Raw genomic sequence first — 11,797 nt, 5'->3', positions numbered from 1 at the left:
CTATTTCTTGGCTTTCCTTGGTTCCATATCAACTTATTCTTTGGCCTTAATGGTTGTATTAAGGTAAGGAGGACCACCCATATTAGATCAGATCAGAGATTTATTTGGTTTAGAATTCTGTATGTGGCACTCAAGGATATTTTATGGGTAAATATGGTGGCTCTCCATAGCTCCTCTGAATGATTCAAAATTGAAAACACATTATGGATCTGTATAGCTTATGATACTAAATTCTTTGTAGTTACTTATTTATATATTCTATTTTCATTTTTTACTTCCCAATTTCCCCTGCCAATCTATCACTTACATCAGAGATGTAAGATGTCCTCTGCCATAAGCTCTCTTGGTCCCTTTTTAGGAATTGAGGTATACATGGGAGGGTGCTAATATTGAATACTCCCACATGGACTGCCTTGAGTTTTTTTTCCAAGATCAAGAGAAGAAAGGTTACCCCCCCCCCATGAAAAGATTTGTATATATAGGAGATGAAAATATAGTTTTGGGTGTTGTTGTTGTTGTTAGGAAACCCCATGAATTCTACTTGTTCAATGTATCAGATACTGTTGTTTAGGCAAAGAAGAGAATTTTTTTGAAAGACACAGGCTATATATGCTGAAATCCAAGGAAAAGTCAAATATTATGCCTTAGGAAATGGGAGAAGGGATTTCTGCTTCTGCAAGACAGAGTAACTAGAACTGGATTTGCCATTCCCCTGCTCCCAAGATAAATGCAACTATGGCTTCAAGATAATGGGCATCAGGCATTGGAGGACCATTATCTCTAGAGATTAGAAACAAACAAGGTAGGCCCTACCATTGTCCCAGTTTACTGCCTTGAATTGTATTCCATATGTTTAAAAAGCTAGAGAAAAGGAAAGTATAAAAGAGACCCAAATTAAAGCATGTGGAATGAAACTATAAGGCAAGAAATGAAAAATGCACTAGATGCATTAATAGCAGATTAGACATTGCTGAAGAATTTTTCAGTGAATTTGATGGCAAAGTAATAAAAATTGAAGCAAAAAGAGAAGCTGGCAGAAGTAAACAGAACTGTTTTACAGAACAGAATTCCTCAGTGAGCTGTAGGACCACTTCAAGCAGTCTAAGATTTGTGTAGTTAGAAAACTCAAAGAACAGAAGGAAAAATATTTGAATAAATAAAGGCTCCAAATTTTCCAAATATGATGGAAACTGAAAATCTCCAGTTCCAAAAACGTCCATGAAACCAAAGCACTAGAAACATGAAGAAAGCATATTGTAATCAAATTGCTCAAAACCCATAATAAAGAGAAAATCTTAAAAGCAGTCAGAGAAAAAGACACATTAAATACAGAGATACAGTAATAAGGATGACCGATTTTTCATGAAAACAGTATAAAGTGAGAAGACAGGGAAACAATATCGTTAAGGTACCAAAATTGAAACAACTGTCAACCCATAGTTCTCTACCCATCAAAAATAACTTTTAAAACAAGAGAGAAATAGATTTTTTTTTTCAGACATGCAAAAGCTGAAAGAATTCACCACCAACAGCTCCACACACTACATGAAGTGTTAAAGCTCCTTCTCCAGAAGGAAGTGAGAAGACTTAGGAATGAGGAAGAACAGATGGAATGAGGGTATTTCCTCAGTCTCTTTCCTCTGGAACTTTGTGGTTTCTTTGTCTCTGCTTCATTCTTCTTTCTCTGCAGCTCATTCTTTGCTTTGCTGTGCATCATAGTCTCTAAGTTCAGATGTCCTCAGTTCCAGAAACAATCTGGCTCTCTTTGAACCCCATTCCAAGTTTCCAGGAGATCTGTGGCTCAGTTTTTACCAGGTGACTATTTCTGGTCCATTCACATATGGCTGTATTGGAGTGTGGGGCCATATTTTGTGAAAAGGGTAGTTATTAGAGAAAAGGTTTATTATGAACTAGACATACACTCTAAAAGGTGGCTAATCAAGGCTCCAAACTGCCTTATTCTCCATCCGTCTATTGAACTTATCCTCAAAACATCTCAATCTGGATTAATTCTAATGTTTATTGAGAAATGGGGATGCCAGGGAGTTATTGATATGGATATTCAATGACCAAACCTGATGGAGTAAAGTGAGAAGGAGGAGATGACATTAGCTTGGGCTCAGACAGAAATTCTGAACATGGGGGTAAACTGGTGTTGGTGACTAAGAGCATGGTATAAAAATGGGAGCTGAAGAGAGAAGAGGATATATTTGACCTCACCTACTCATTAAGACAAGATGATTCAGAATATATTAAGGTGTCCTTTAAAAACACAGAGAGGGAGTTTGTTGACAGGAGACAGCCAACATTTTCCTTGACTGAGGAGATAGGAGGAAAAGGAATGACATACATTCAGATGCAGGGCACTCATACAGGGTAGGAAGTTGAGGCTTCAAATTGATTTCTAGAGTGTGAAATATGAAGGTTGAAGATGGTCTGGAGAAGTGGGACACTCTGTTTTCATGGTATAGGAATCCCAAAATGAATGAATCAAATACCAAAAGAGATGTGCAGGCACCTGGATATTCAAACAGATGAGCAGACAAGGCATCACACATGTAAAGTAGGACCATGGACTTCTGGAAGTATTATTTCTGTGTCCCTATTGACAGGTGCTTTTTTTTTTCTTTGCTGTCCAAGGCCAGTGATGGAATGACCTAAAACCAAGATTCCATCTGGAAGAAGGAGTAAAATATGGAAAAGTGCAAAGATCTTCTGGTGTCAACTCATGCAGATTTAGTGCTAGAATGGACTGAAATCTATCAGGAAAACAAACCATTTTCATTCCCTCTCTTCTTCTTCCCTTCTCTGTTGCCTTGGTGGGATCCTCAGTCCATCATCTCTGCATCGAGTTTTGTGCCTTCAACTATTGCCTGTGATGGAGTAGTCAAACTAAATAAAATATTGGAAAATCCTTATCTATGAATACACATAGAATTCTTGTCTAGTCATTGTGAACTGCAACCTCAAAATCTACTGAAAGTGTGGGATCCTGCTTCACTGTCTTCAGGGAAAAGACCTGCTTTTTTCTCGATTTGAGTGAGTCCCATAGACTGATGTGGCTGTGAATTTATCATGCTTATCACATCAAAGAGATTAAAACTGTACCTGATGTCACCCACTTATGCCTATATCTTGATGTTATCAACACTAAATGAATACAAAACTGAAAAAAATCCAAACAATGGAAGTAGATCTCTGCAAGCCCCAGTAACTATTGCTTTTCTAAGAAATGGAAACATTGCTTAAGTCTCTGAGGCCAAACTTTACAGCATCTTTCATTGATTAAAACATTTGAACAGTTCATTGCCTTAAAGCAAAATTTTCAAAGTGACCTACATAGGTAGCTCATGGCTAACAGCTAATGTATTCTAAATTCTAAAAAGGATTCAGAGTGAGGGATGGAGAGTTTTTCCACTAGGTGGTAGGATTTTGCCATGGTCATAAGTCTCAAAATATGGCAAGGAGGGAAAGTGACTTAATTAAGAAGAGTTGAATTAAGATAGAAAGTGACTGTAATAATAACACTACATATCGATCGAATAGATTTCTTTTCTTGGTACAAACACAGAAAATTACTCCTAATGCTATTCTTGCTCTAGGTCCAAAATAAAGCATCAGAGAGTCTTAATTTCCAGAATAAAGCTGGGCATTTAAAAAACACTCTTAGAGGGGTGCCTGGGTGGCTCAGTGGGTTAAAGCCTCTGCCTTCGGCTCAGGTCATGATCCCAGGGTCCTGGGATCGAGCCCCACGTCAGGCTCTCTGCTCTGTGGAGAGCCTTGTTCCTCCTCTCTCTCTGCCTGCCTCTCTGCCTACTTGTGATCTCTGTCTGTCAAATAAATAAAAATCTTAAACCACAAAACACTCTTAGAGGGAAACTTAGCTTATACCCTTTTATACCTGTGGAATTTCATACCATGTGCATACTTTACATAGTCAAAGAATTAGTAAATTTTGGACTCCTTCAGGCTTGAGGGAGGAGAAAAGACATGGCTTTTTCTCAGCTTGAGTGATTTCCATAGACAAAGGTGGATGTGAATTTTTAAAGAACCATCTTGGAACCCCAATCCTTTGATTATACTACCTTTCAGCAAGTGTGTTATTCCAGATTTGTTAGAATGGTTATTTAATTAACACCTTCCAGAGAATTGAAGAGAGAAAAATGTCAAAATATATAATTATTTACTGTCAAAATAGTTTTTTCAATTGAATTTCCAGTTTTCTTTCTAAGGAAATCTTCCTTCTTGTACCTAAACTCCCTTGACTGATTTATTTACATGCTGTTGAGTTGGCAGGTCATTATTTCACATACACCAAACATGCTTGTAATTCATGATTCATACTTCTAATTAGGAGATAAGATTAGATAGTACTCCTTATTTTAGCAGGTTTTTATTTGGCCAAGGAATTCCCATGTTTTTATTTCCTTTGAGTTTTCCGGAATAAAATCCTGGCTTCTTAGCCAAACTTTAATTTTTCTTTACCCAGTAAGTGAATCTTCCTGACCCATTCATCATTCCCCAGTGTGACACCCTGCCCCTTTTCCCTAGATCTTTTGAGCACCATAAATGCCTCTGTTGAAATAGGATTCAGCTCAATAGATGTGGGTCAGGATCTAGGATTAATAATTAATTTCAGGCCTTAGATAAAGGTCAGCTAGACATTGTTTCTCTCTCTCAGTCCCTTTGTGGTCTAAACTCGCAGTATAATTTGCCATCCAGAATCATAGCCCTGACCTTTGAGCCTTTCCGCTATCTGGGTCTTTCTTCCAGTGCAGAGCTTGTCTTCCGTTCATGAAAAATTCACACCCTGAAAGCTGGTTTTGTAGAGGATTTGGGCTCTTGTCAACCCTCACTGATCTGAGGTGCTTTCCTTCATACAAGAAGATGATGCATCTGATTCGCTGGGTGTGTGTTCCAGACTTTTCTTCCTGTTGTGTACTGATTTTGGCCTGTTGTCTGGTGTTCATGTGGTGCTACCTTATTGGATATTGGTCAGACAATTATTACTGATTCCCTATTTTTTGCTAGGCACTGAGAGCAGAGCACTGAGGAGTTACAGATCCATAGAGGTAAATGTGGTCTCTGGCTTCACAGACTTAATGCCTAGTGTGGAGTAGAGATGAGCAAGCTGGCAGTGACAATTCAGTGTGGCAAAGGTAGGATGAAAAAAGTACAAGATGACAGGGAGTCCAGAAATGGAAGCCTAACTCAGATCTCTGGCCAGAAAAGTGTATCAGTTAGTAGTGCTGGGCAACAAATTGGCCCAAAACTTAGTAGCATAACACCACCATTTTACTACACTCACAGAATTTTTTGTGGATCACTCATTTGGGAAGGACACAGTATAATCAGTTCTCTTCTGCTCCATAATGTCTGGGACCCCAGCCAAGAAGACTTGAGTGGTTGGGCATAATTTGATGGCTAGAATCCTCAGTGGTGTCTTCACTCCCATGTCTGCACCTAGCAGAGGCTATGAACTAGAGGACCAACACATGGCTTCTCATTGTGACCTGGGCTTCATCACAAGATGACAGCCTTGGAATAGTCAGATCCCTTACATGGTCAGCTCAGGGGGCCAAAGAGCATGTGGAGAAAAAGATACCTTCCAAAGATTCCATCTTTGGAAAATCCTTCCTAACCCTTTCCTACTGAATGCCTCATAAATCACACTGTTAGATAATCTACTATGGCTGAGAGTCCCCAGATAGGCAGAGACATTCTTATCAGGAAGGCCAGCTGAGGGACCTAGAGATCACTTTTCAGGAGCCAAGGGCAAGGGATAGACCTCTCTCTGCATGAGGTTAATTCTTTTCTACCCAGTGGGTTTGGCAGTAGGGTTAATGGAGGGAAAGTAAAAAGTAACTTGATGGTTTTGCTGCAGGTGACTGAGACAACAGAGGGGCTATTATCAGAAACAAGGCCAAGAAGTAGACCTGGTTGGAGGTAAGGAGGACAGGAAGAAAGGAGCATGTTTGTGAATTGAGCTTTTGGGTTTGAGGTGATGGTTCAATATCCAAGAATCTTAACTGACTTTGAGGTGGCAGTGGCAGTGGTGGGCCAGTGCTGCATCGGGAGGGCACATGGGGGAAAACCCTGAAGAGAGGGGGGAGAGAGAGAGAGTGAATGGAGTTTCCAGGGCACCAGGAACCACCACTTGCTCTGCCAAGCAAGTCTCAGATTAGAAAAATGACCTCTGGGGGCACCTGGGTGGCTCAGTGGGTTAAAGCCTCTGCCTTCGGCTCGGGTCATGATCCCAGGGTCCTGGGATTGAGCCCCACATCGGGCTTTCTGCTCAGCGGGAAGCCTGCTTCCTCCTCTCTCTGCCTGCCTCTCTGCCTACTTGTGATCTCTGTCAAATTAATAAATAAAATCTTAAAAAAAAAAAAAAGACCTCTGAACAGCCCCCTGCCAGGGACTTGGGGGAATCACTCTTTCTACAAATGCCTTCAATCACAAACCTGCCACTTTGGGCCATTCTGTCACACTGTAAAGTTTTAGCTACCACATGGATGTGAATTATTATTATCATTATAATTTTAAGATTTATTTATTTATTTGTCAGAGCAAGAGAGCACAAGCAGGGGGAACAGAGGCAGAGAGAGAAGCAGGCTCCCTGCTGAGCAGGGAGCTTGAAATGGGACTTGATCCCAGGACCCTGGGATCATGACCTGAGCTGAAGGTATTCTTAATTGACTGAGCCACCTAGGCATCCCAGATGTGAATTATTTTTTAATAAAATAAAAAAAATGTCTTTGAGGTTTATTTCCATTAGGGTATTTTGCCCCCATTTCAATTTTAATTTTTAAGGTCCCAGTGCTACCTGCCAGATAATTTAGAGCACACGATATACAGATCTCAGACTGGCTTCTTTTGGTAACTTCCAAATGTTCATTTTCCTAGCACCCCATAATGTTTTCTGTTTTAATATCCCTTAGTTAACTCTGGACTAAATTTGCCTTTAGTTTTTCTTTGTAAGGATACTTTGGGGATTAACAGAGCACAGATGCCTCCCCTGGGTATGCTTCTGCTTTCTGTGTTTTCTCCACTAAGCGAACTTTCCCAAGACCCCTGGGCCATCTCATCTACATAGTCCATGAGTTGCCATTGCCTTTGCCCAGAGTCTTCCTGATGATGGCAGCCAAACTGTAAGCTATGTAAGGGCGAAGCCAGCGATGTAAATGGGACTCGGCAAAGCTCTAAGCAGATGTTCCTGGAGGCAGAAAACAAACATGTCCAGGCTCTCAGGGAGGTAACAGGATGGGCTGAGGCATGAGACCGGGGACTTCTCCTCCCCTTACCTCTGAGCTGGAGGAAGCAATGCATCACATTTTTCATTCTCCTGAAAGATGGCAAATACCCCCTTGTCGACTCCCTTCCTTGCATAGATGCACTGGCTAAGTGCCTCTTGGATTCTAGAAAGGAGATGAGGCTCCTAAATGTCCTGTTTCTCAGAGCTCCCCATACCCTTGGCAGAGTCTTCAGTGAGGGAGAAGTCTATTAAAGAGGGGTCCTCAAAAGTCAGTCTTTGTCTTACACACTTTTCGGGTAACTGGCTGCCGTTAACGTCCTCACTGTGCTCTGCCAGGTGCCACTACCTTCACACTGCCCCTCAGCTCTTCTCCCAGAATTACCTGAGTGGAAATTTTATTTATAGGCCTTGACATAGCAGAGACCAGATGGGTAACGGTGTATCTGTGTCACAAGCCCTGGACTAGAACAGAGATACAGCTGTGTCTGGCATATGGAGTGACAGCCTTCCTCTTCATGCCTCCACGTGTGTAACAAGGTACCCTATAGGGTGCTTTCTTTGAACCCCTCTTTTCTTCCCTTTTCTCTATTCTCTTCTTTTCATTTCTCTTCCTCCTTCTTTCTTTCTTCCTTCCTTCTTTCCTTCTATTTCTTATCCTTCCTTTCCTCCCCCACCTTTCCCCCCTCTTCTTTCCTCCCTACCTTTTTTCTCCTTCCTTCTGAAATTGACAGCTGTATTCTTTTTTTTTTTTAACATATTTGTTAAAGATTTTATTTATTTATTTGACAGAGAGAGAGATCACAAGTAGGCAGAGGGCGGGGGGGGGGGGGGAAGTAGACTCTCTGCTGAGCAGAGAGCCCAATGTGGGGCTCGATCCCAGGACCCTGAGATCATGACCTGAGCCGAAGTTAGAGTCTTAACCCACTGAGCCACCCAGCACCCCGACAGCTGTATTCTTAATGGAATCACATGGGACTGATCTTTAATTGAAGGTTCAGTGCAGTGGGTCCTCTTAGTTGGTTAATGTAAGGTACGCTGGCCCCTGCCCTGGGCAAAAGGTGTAAGGGGAGTTTCTGTCTAACTTGCAAGAGTCGCCTTCTCCTTTGGGGAGGAGATCTGAGGAGAAGATGGATCAGTTAGCATAAGAAGCCATGGGGGTGTACACACACCTCTTCTCCTGAAGATTGAGGACTTTGTGTTAGGAAAAATGCAGGCTTTTGAGTGAGCCTAAGTGGTCCTAATCAAGGCCCAAGGCCTGTAACACTGGGGCTTGTGAGGCTCAGCAACTGAGTGTTTCCCAGAGAGAGGCCATCCTTATATCCTGCATCCTTGACAGAGATAGCCTCTGAGTGGCCTACACACCTGGAGGAATGAGGTCAGCAGGATGGTGGCAAGACCATGCAGGGACCATGGGGAAAGTGGTATGGTAGAGGCTGGTGTCTAGGGACAGATCCAACTGATCACTGAGAATGTGTGGGATAGTTTTGGTGGACTCTTCCGGAGAAGTTGTATTCCAGCCTTCATGGGACTGGAATAGAGATGATGCCATAGAGTCAACAAACATGGACTTTAAATATCCATAGAACATCTGCACGGCTGAAGGGGTGACACACATTCTCAGTTTGCCTTCTCAACACTGAGTGGCCTCATCCCTTTCAGAATCCCCATGTACTCAGCCAGGTTTCACAGTGTCTTAATCTGTTTGGATCATCATAACAAAATGCCATATGCTGGGTGGCTTAGCAACAGAAATGTATTTTCTCACAATTTAGGAGGCTAGCAGTTCTAGATCAAGGTGCCAGCCTCGCGGGGTTCTAGTGAGGACTCTCTTCCTGATTTTGCATGGCCACCTTTTGGCTGTGTCATCATTTGGCTGAGAGGAAGCAAGCTCCCAGTCTGTACTTAACAGGGCAGTCTCTACTAATCCCATCATGAATATCCCACCCTCCTGATCTCATCTAATCCTACTTACCTCTCAAAGACCTCATTTCCAAATGCTATTAGACTGGGGATTAGGGCTTCAAAATACAATCTTTGGTGGGGGACACAATTTAGTCTGTAACACATGGGTTGCTCTGTATTATTCCAGTAATATCCCAGCCTTCCTGGAAGGGGGAAACCGCACTTCCTCTTCTTTTTTAATCTGTGACCATAAGCATGTACTTGTATTTATTTTTCAATAGCGAAATGAAAGGATAAACAACCCTAAGTCATCAATTTTACCAGTTTCTGAACTTGGATTAGATTTTGTGATTGGACCAATTTCTTTGATGTAGTCTTTAAGTTAGTCAAGAATACCATGCTTTAAATGGATGTTAAGTGAAGAAAATGACAAGCACAAAAACTGAAAATAATGGATTTTACCTTTTTTGTTTACATTCATTGCTGGGGGAGAGGACCTACAATATTCCCACTAGAGCAGCAAACTCTTTGTGAAGGTATTTATGTGTGTGTGTGTGTGTATGTATGTATTTTTAAGTTTTTATTTTAATTCCAGTTAGTTAACATATCATGTAATATTAGTTTCAGCGGTAGAATTTAGTGATTCATCACTTACATATGGCACCCTATACTTATCACAAGTGCCCTCTTTAATACTGTCACCCATCTAGCCTATTCCCCACCCATCTCCCCTCTAGCAACTTTTGGTTTGTTCTCTATAGTTAAAAATCTATTTTATGGTTTGCCTCTCTCTTTTTTTCCCGTGTCTGTCTCTGTTTCATTTCTTTAATTCCACATGTGAGTGAAATCATACAGTATTTGTCTTTCTCTGACTGATTTTGTTTGCCTTGCATAATATATTCTGGCTCTATCTAGGTTATTGAAAATGGCAAGATTTCATTCTTTTTTTTTTTTTTAATGGCCGAGTAATATATACCACATCTTCCTTATCAATTCATCAGTGGATGGATATTTGGGTTCTTTGCATAATTTGGCTATTATTGATAATGCTGCTATAAGCATTGGGGTGCTTGTATCCCTTTGAGTCAGCATGTTTGTATCTTTTGGGTCAATACCTAGCAGTGCAATTGTTGGGTCCTAGGGTAGTTCTATTTTCAACTTTTTGAGGAACTTCCATACTGTTTTCCAGAGTGGCTGCAGCAGCTTGCATTCCCACCAATAGTGTAAGAGGGTGCTCCTTTCTCCATTTCCTCTCAACACTTGTTGTTTCCTGTTAATTTCAGTCATCCTGACAGGTGTGAGGTAGTATCTCATTATAGTTTTGATTTGTATTTCCCTGATGATCAGTGATTTTGAGCATCTTTTCATGCAGTGCCATCTTCCTCGGGAGAGAGTCTCATTTTTCTCCAGGACTCTTTCTTCTGAACATTCGTTTACATTGTCCTTGACGTGACTCTTCCAGGTCAGTCCTTCAGTCTCCTCCTTATGGCACATACCCAAAGCCTTGCATCCTCCCTTGACACAGGCAGGGGCTGTGTCACAGTGATGAAGAATAAAGAACTCACCTCTGCCCTGCTGCTCTCCTCTTCACACCTCAGGGATGAGAAGAGTGTCTTCAGGCCTTGTCTCATTTTCCTGTTGAGGTGGAAGTTTGGGAGGAAGCCCCAGCCTACAGGGTTTGGAGGCTGCCTCCGTACAGCCTAGAAAACACTGCTAACCATCCACTCTGTTGGGTCAGAACTTTTACATTAGAAGCAGTGGTGATAATCAAAACATTAGGCAACCAGTAACAGTCAGAACAGATGCTGACCATTTTAAGACATGGATACTGCCATATAGTTGAAAATTCTTCAATGTCATTTTTAGTTGCAAGAGCTAGGACTCTAACTCCAAGTGGATTAAATAAAAAAGGGGTCCTACAATCCTTGGTAGGGTTGGATAAGTGTATGGTGTGTGGATGTGGCTTGAAGCTTGACTGGATGCAGGGTCTCAAATGTTGTTGCTTGGTCTTTGTGCATGTCTCTGTCAGTCTCTCACCTGTACCTTTCCTCTCTGGGTAGGCCTCTTCTTGCAGACTGGCTCTCAGTGTGGTGAAGATAGCTAATGGAAGTCCCATGGAAACACCCTTTCTGTTTAGCAACTCCAGTGGGAAAAGGCACTTCTCTATCCCCATCTCTATGTGTCACCACAGGGAAGGACTCTGGTCCACTTTGGATCATGAGCCATTAGATCGACTAATCACTGTTGTCAGGGAGATGAGGTCAATTTTGTTATTCTGTGTGTGTGTGGTTTTGCTTGATTGCATCATGAGACTCCTATGGAACAGAAAAAGAACAGTTCCTCAAAAGAAATAGAGAGGTACTGGCAGGGAAAAACCAGATTTATCCACTATCTACTTGTTAATCAATAGCAAGATGTTAGGTAAAGAGTAGAAGGACTTCTCTCACCATAGACTTATGCACTGCTGCACTTGATGCTGCCTACATTGGGATGGTGCCTCTATAACAGGGGCATGGAAATCCCAAAAGGCTGACTCCTGGTGAGTAGCATGGTGGAGGGAAGAGGGGATTGCCTGTGTGACTTGGCTTTCCTTTTGTGCATTTGCAGATGAATTATTGGGGGTTCTGCCTCTGTCTTTTTTTT

The sequence above is a fragment of the Enhydra lutris genome, unplaced genomic scaffold, assembly GCF_002288905.1.
Source record: "Enhydra lutris kenyoni isolate GAN:26980312 unplaced genomic scaffold, ASM228890v2 scaffoldscaffold27, whole genome shotgun sequence".
Taxonomy (NCBI): domain Eukaryota; kingdom Metazoa; phylum Chordata; class Mammalia; order Carnivora; family Mustelidae; genus Enhydra; species Enhydra lutris.
The sequence above is the reverse complement of the archived record's forward strand: the minus strand, read 5'-3'. Positions refer to the sequence as shown.